The following is a 7,975-nucleotide window of genomic DNA, read 5'->3' as shown; positions in this document are numbered from 1 at the left end:
TAGTAGACATTGTTATAGACATAGTGTATCATAACCTGTAGAACTGTTCATTGCTCAACAGAGCTCTTCACCCTCTTTCTCTGACAACATAGGCTTTTCATTAGAGAAGTTGACTTGGAAGGAAATAAAGTAACTTTAGTGATTTACTTGATTGAACTTTTCATTATATTATTCCAACCTATACCCTTTAATTCCTTAACTCTTCACTAATCTACTCAGTCAACATTTGCTTGATACTGGATTTTAAAGAGATATTTTGAGATAAGAGAGTGAGGCTCATTGGACTTTGCTTGGTGACAAAAACAGTGCTTTGGAGAGCACCCAATGTTGTTCAAATGAACTTAAATTTATATATTGATAATTTTCAAATTGTGGTGGGGCTAAAATTATTATCACCATATTTTTTATTTTATTCTTCTGAGGGAGCCACTGTAGTGGATTCAAGTAATGACTGAACTTCTTCATCATTCTAAACATATCTACTTGCCACACAGCCTTTCAGCTTTGCTATTTCTAGCATTACATCTTTCTATTTGAAAATGATTTATAAAGTTATCAACCTTAAAAAGGAATGAAATATGGCCAGGAAATAAGCAGAATCAATCAGTGTTTTACTACATAATTATTGACAGGAGGGTGAAAGCAATACAAGCTAAAATTAGACCTGATATTTTAAAAATGTAAATATGAGTTTGCAAAATTTCACCAGGAAGTTAAATTGCTTTATAGAAGTAGAACTATGAGTATCTGTGGACTCAAACCTTAAAATAATACATAGCATGTAACGTTAAAAAATAACTGAAGAATGAAAAGAAAAAGAATGGGAGAAACATGCAATTTTGCACATCTCCACAGACTTTTTAAATTTTATTTTATTAGTTCAAATTAGGAACAAGCTTGCTTCAGATGTCAATCCCTTCTCCCTTCTCCCTCTCCCTCCCCTCCCCCCAACGTCCTACCTGCCCCTAGCCATCCCCCCTCCACTCCCCAGGCAGGGTAAGGCCCTCAAAAGGGGCTCCCCAAAGTCTACCACATCATCCTGAGCCAGGCCTAGGCCCTTCCCCACTCCACAGACTTCTTGAGTCATTACACAGTTAAGATAACTCCTCTTCTGAACCAATATGCTTTGAAAGCCTTGGTTATTTCCCCTTTGAGTGCACTCAAGTATGCATATCTCTGTGTGATAAGAGAAATAGAGCAGATTTTTCTTTATTATTTTAGGGATTTTTTTATTGCTTGCTTTCTTTTCTTTTTATATTTTGTTTATTGATTTATTTATTTATTTTGTTTTAAATACATTCTGACCACAGTTCCCCCCCCATCACTTCCAGTCCCTCTCTTATGTACACTTTCTCCTAGATCCACTCCTTCCTTTCCCTTCAGAAAAGAGCAGGCCTCCCAGGGATATTAGCTGAATGAATGTGGCTTAACAAGCACCAATAAGACTAGGCTGGACATGGCAATCCAGCAGGAAGAAAAGGATTCTGAGAGCAGGTGAAAGAGTCAGAGAGATCTCACTCTTACGCTTAGGAGTCCCACAAAAAAACAAGCCAACAACCATAACATATATGCAGAGGACATAGTGCAGACCTATATAGGTCCTGTGCTTGCCATTCCAGTCTCTGTGAGTCCTCTGAGCTGCTTAGTTGATTCTGTGGGCCATGTTCTCAAGATGTCCTGACCCCTCAGGCTCCTACAATTCTTCCTATTCTTCCTTCCCTCTTCCATGGGGGTTCCCTGAGCTCTCAGGGGAGGGACCTGATGGAAATCTCAAGTTTGGGTTCCCTCTATGCCTAATGTTTGACTGTGGGTCTCTGCATCTGCTCTCATCAGCTGCCAGTGGAAGCCTCTCTAATGTGGGCTAGGCACCAATCTATAAGTATAGCACAATATCATTAGGAATTATTTTAGTAATTTTCTTCAATTATTGGTATTTGGGCTATCCAGCCTCCAATTCCTGGTCATCCAGGTAGTGTGAGGCATGGGCTCCCTATCATGGCATGGACCTCAAATAAGACCAGCCATAGATTGGCCACTCCCCCAAGTTGATTGCCTCCTTGCCCCAGCACATCTTGCATGTGGGATCTATTATTAATCTTTAAGTTAGTTTATGAAATAATGCATTTCAATTTTACTGTCATTCATTACACTTAAAATGTTCTACTGCCAAGTATTTGCCCAGAAAATCATCAATTTTCCAGTACATAAAAATATAATTCTGTGAATATGTTTACACATAAATATGATAAAACCTGTATTTCCATCTCTAGGCTTCCCCTTCTATCTCTCTACCTTCAAGTATTCACTCTAAACTTCCCCAGCTAATGACCTTAGCGGAGGACCCTTGGAGACAAACAATGTTGCTTTTAAGGACAAGCCTGTCCTCACAGGGCTTCTGATCTGGAGTCCCGAGCCCTTGTCATAGTTAGGTTTCTACTGCTGTGTAACTTGGGAAGGAAAGGGTTTATTTGGCTTATGTGTCCCCATCATAGTCCATCATTGAGTTAAGCAAGAAACTGAAGCAGAGACCGCAGAGGAATGCTGCTTATTGGTTTGCTCTCAGCCTGCTTTTTCATATAATCCAGAATCTGCTCAGTGGTGGCACCACCAACAGTGGGCTGTTTGTTCCAAGTCAATTATTCATCAAGAAAATCACTTTGAGACTTTCCCAAAGGCCAATCTGATAAGGGCATTTACTTCATTGAGAAATGTTCTTTTCCCAGTAGACTCTGCATTGTATCAACTTGACAAAGAGCAAACAACAAACAAACCCTGAGTCAGCACAGCCCTGCTTTGACCCATTCAACCTCTGTTTCTCTCCTTACTCAGTAATCCTCAAGAGAGTCTGCTCTGCCAAGAACAGTCACTGTTGATTGCACAGTTGAGCCAGTAGAGATAAAGGGGAGTGGTCTGTTCCCATTGTCTTTCCCAGTTTTTACTAAATTAACCAACGTTTATTAGACATAACTGAAACGTGATTACTAGAAGTTTAATGTAATAGGAAGCCAAATACTTTCATCCATTTCTCCCAACAGCATCTGGAAATGACATCTGTAATGTCATCCTCTGAACCTGGTCTAAGATGTTATCTTCTTTCCTGAGCTCTCAGAGTTTCTACTCTTCCCAAACACCTCCTTCTTGAACTTAACTGTTCAAGAACATTTCCTAACTAGAGCTCGCTGCTCTGCAACACCCAACTCCTTCCTGCACCCAGGGTCATGAATCTCCAACATGTTAAAGGGAAGCCCATGAGTCATACTCTTAAAAAGCAGAATTAATCTGAATACCCTGTCCAGCAGCAAAGTCTGTAGACACTGGCCTTCCGAATGAAAAAGACCCCGATTCTAGAAAATTGGAATATGGTGACACTTTATGTTGATTATTTTCTCATGATAAATGCCTGCTAATATTTTGATGGTTTTTGTGAATAAAATCATAATAAAAGGGTAGAAATGTGTGATCCTTGCAGGAGTGATGTGGTCATTCATGCATTTATAAGCCCTCTCTCTATCCATTTTTCCTTCTCTTGCAGTGTGGGTGTTTAAATTGAGCCTCTCCTAAATTAATTCCATGATAAACCAGTGACTATTTCCATAATTTCTAAATTTGGACTTTCTTATATTACGATCTAACATCCTCCAAACAATAGAACAGTTACAGGCACCACCTAGTGTGAAGTCCCTTGTAAGCTTCCTTTATCATTTAAAAATCGAATCCCATGATCTCCTGCTTGTATTTTCCTTGTTAATATGCTGATTTATGGTCTAATTAGAACCAGCTATAAAATAGTGTGAATAGAATGTTCCCTGGAAGGTTTCATGGAATTATATATTTATCAGAAAGTGAGTACACAGAAAAGGAAATCAGTGAAAAGATGCATATCTACATCTGCAGTGATGGTTTGGTTTAAACAAGCAGTGGTTAGGTTATAAGGTAGTAGCTACAGCGGGACTTGCTTTTGAAAAGCCAGCTGTTAATGAATGATGATTATCCCTGAAATTGCATCCTGAAATCTTTGTTCCTTTAACCTATCATTATGAAATATAAGTGGTCTCACATAGGATCACATTTTAGTAAAGCTGATAAAGTACATTTTGGGGGGGTCTGTTTGTGCCACTAAATAATCAGGGAGAATGGAATCTCATTCCCCACCAAATGACAGAAGAGATATGTCATGAAGCAGGACTTAGAGGCACTCAAGAGAGTCTTTGCCAATTTCTGACTATAACGATTACATTTTGTAGCTAGAGAAAAGGAAGTCTTGGTGTGCAGAACAGGCAGAAGTAGATTCTTAGTTCCCTTCTACCTCCTTCAATTAACTTCCATGGTTTCCTCTAGACCTGTAAGCCCTAAACTCAGATGAGCTCCCAAGTAGAAATAAAAATGATTATTTTATTTCTTCTTTTTCCTATTCAGTCACAATAGGCAGATTTTCATTAAACATGGAAAGATTAAAAAATGGGAAATGCACTTTCCCTGAACTCTCTTGATGTTCTATAAAATGTTCAATTAACTGTCCTTGCCACCATCCATATTTCTTCCCATTTGCTCCAGATCACATGATGTCTCTCTGGTGGCTGAGTCAGCATTAAAAGAAGAGCCTCAATTCATTATTTTTACTGAATTCAAAATAGCTGGTGAAGCAATAATGCTATTAATTATTTTACTTGCCTCATGACCTGTTATGTAAACTTTTAGGGAACCTAAAACTACCTTAAAAGAAAAGTCAACTAGTAGCTAGCAGAAATAAAACATGCCTGTCTTCCCTGCCTTTGCGTTTCACATCTAAGCATCTCTTTAAAGGGGGAAGCAAGTCATCAACAACCAACCAGGCAATTCTGTTATACACAGCGCTTACAAAATTAACAATCACAAGAATCACACTAGAAGTGTTGATGCAACTGGGAATGTGAGGCACTGCCCTTGGGGAAATCTGGGTGTGAAGAGCAATGCTCTGATCTAGTAGCTGTGTGAACAGGAACAAGTTACTTTGCACTTAGTTTCTCATTTGTACAAAAAGGGACAGTAAAACTTATAGGTTGTGGTGAGGATTCAATGATAGGGAGAACAAAAACCATGAAGAGGTTTTTACTGGCAAAGGATATTACTGTAATAACCCAGTGATGTTATTATCACTAGAAGCCAAACAAGAACTTTTCCTCATTGCTATAATCAAGGGATTACTTTTCCCAAAGAGAGCAAAGGACTAACTGATTTCTTTTTTTTTTCAACTTTTTTTATTTGAATTAGAAACAGGATTGTTTTAATGACAATCCCATTTAACTTCTCCCACCTGTCCTACCCTACCCGTCCCCCCCCCCCAACTAAAACCTTATCTGTCACATATATTTTCTGCTCCCCCTGGATGGTGAGGCCTTCCACAGGGTGTCATCAGAGTCTTTCGTTTCCTTTGGGTAGGGCCTAGGCCCACCCCCGTGTGTATTGGCTCAGGGAGTGTTTTCTTTTTAAGAAAATGTAGCAGAATATTTTTGTCAGTTTCTTCTATTGGAAAGGTGTGTGTGTGTGTGTGTGTGTGTGTGTGTGTGTGTGTGTGTGTGTATGTGTTACAATGGATGGCAATGTTCCTGCTTGGGTGTTCTTGGTCAGGTGTTTTAAAGCATCATTTAATGTCACTGTAGTTAAAAGGATCCTGCTACTGAACAAGAAAAATTGGGCTTATATTATGCCTATTGGTAATTACTGATTATATTAAATTCGTGATTTGTGTGGGTGCTCAGCAGACATGTATTAGATTCAAAGACAAATGGATTACTAGTCTCTCATTGCTGGGATTAGCTATAGCTTTAGAGTTCTGTGATGTATTTAAATACCAGGAGATAGTGGCAAGAACTTGAAAACCGAATCAGGTTGACTAGGTGTCTGCAGGTGAAATAAACACACAGAGGCGGATAGAGATGTTTTATCCTCCAGAATCTTCTCTTTACTGACCTGTATCTACTCATAGGTCCTCCATTGTCACTGAACATTATTTAGGCTAGTGGCATGAAACCCTCTTTAGTTCACAGAATCCTTTTCCATTTTTAAAAACAACGGAGGACACCAGAGACTCATTGTTTATTTAAATTATATCTACATTGAGTTTGCTATATTAAAATTCAAAATAAAAACACCTAAACTACTGAAAATTGATGTGGGGCATTTGTACACTATGTGAGGATGTATTGCTGTGATTGGTGTAGTAAAACCTGAATGGCCAATAGCTAGGCAGGAGGTATAGGTGGGACTTCTGGGTAGAGAGAGAACTCTGGGAAGAAGAAAGGCAGAGCCTCTAGCCAGTTGTGGAGGAAGCAAGATGGGTTAATTTAAGTTATAAGAACTAGTTAGAAACAAGCCTAAGTTAAGACAGAGCATTCATAATTAACAATAAATCCCTGTGACATTGTTGGTGAGCTGGCATTTCACAAAATTATTTACTTTTATTTTTCATTTTCTTTTGCAAATCTTACTCATGTCTTGCTTACTCAAAGGAAGCTAGATTCTTCTTTTGGCTTTTGTATTCCATTTGTAAATGCTACGTCCATAAAAGAATAAGTGTGACAAAGCAGTCACTAGTTTTAGAATTTTACTAGAATAAATATTGGTATTTCAGGATCACAGAAAATGTCTTGAACATTCTTTTGGTGTCTTGACCCCACTACTGAGAACTACTGATGCAGACTAGGCAAAGTTTCCTTCTGTTTCACCTTTTAAACTCAAAATCTTTTAGAAATAGAACTACCATTCCTGAACATCCTAGGATGAACTTTATATACTTTGATATTCTTCCTTGTAAGAGAGAAGGAATGATGGACAATGATGTAGACTTGAGAAGTTGGACTTGGTAACCATGAGTGAATTTTGCAGTTTGTACATTGACTCTAACATTTAGTAATAGCTTAAATGTAACCAATTTCTTTCTTTTTACAAAACTTTAATTCCCAGTTTGTAAAATAGGGCTAGTAATATTCAGTTCATGATGCTATCCTGTTGACAAAAACAGGTAGTATATGTAAAACTTTTAATATCTGGCAAAGAAAGAGGTCCGTTATTAAATGTTGTGTAACTCTTCCTGGGAAGATATAAAGAAATATTTACTCACCTCAGGTAGAAAGGGCACTAACATACCATACAGAAGATTCTGTCCATGTCTGTTTAGTGAGCCAATGAGTTCAGTTACAGGACCATAGGTGGCTTCTAGGAAGCTGAACTGTCCAGACAACTTCCTGAGCTAAATGTTTCCTCCTTATAAAGTAGTGATTTGCATCTCAGGATGTAAAGGAACTGGCAGGAGGCCACTTGGAGGTCTTTTGAGCCTCAGGAGTCTTCCCTCCCTCCATGATAGAGGAATATTATGACTTCCTGAGGATGCCCTATGGGTTATCACTGCTGCATAGCTCTGCTTCAACATGGTGATGCTCTTGTCCAAGCTGGGGTGGTAGGCAGCTGCATAGTGTTATATCACTAAATTTCTTGTTAATGTTTCTATACTGTGACCTGCTTATAACACATGAGAACTCTCTCTTTAGGTTTATCCTGTTCTGCAGCAATACATATCTTTGAAAAAAGCTTTCCTTAATTAGAATAATGTCCTTAGGTTACAATCTCACTGGACTTAAATGTTGAAGTCAGCAGTTTTAAAGCTTTGAATTTTTATGGTAGGAACTTAGTTTCCAAAGGGCCACTCCTCTCAGAAAGATCCTGAGTGCTTGGCAACTTTCTGTAGACTCTGAATCCTGGAAGAGAATAATAACAAAATATAAGGCTTGCATTCTTGGCTATAACAAGTAAAGTAATTTGTTTAAATTGTTCACAAATTTTGTAGATAAGAGACACAATTTTTACTGACTATGAAGTAAGAACACAAGCATTTGGAGCAGAGGTGTGGTATTGCTACATACAAAATATTTTTTGTGCCTTAACTAACAGCTAATAAAAGTGAATTTATCATGTTTTCCTAAACCCTTAGTGTTAAAGA

The sequence above is a fragment of the Cricetulus griseus genome, chromosome 2 (assembly GCF_003668045.3).
Source record: "Cricetulus griseus strain 17A/GY chromosome 2, alternate assembly CriGri-PICRH-1.0, whole genome shotgun sequence".
NCBI lineage: Eukaryota > Metazoa > Chordata > Mammalia > Rodentia > Cricetidae > Cricetulus > Cricetulus griseus.
This window is presented reverse-complemented; position numbering follows the sequence as displayed.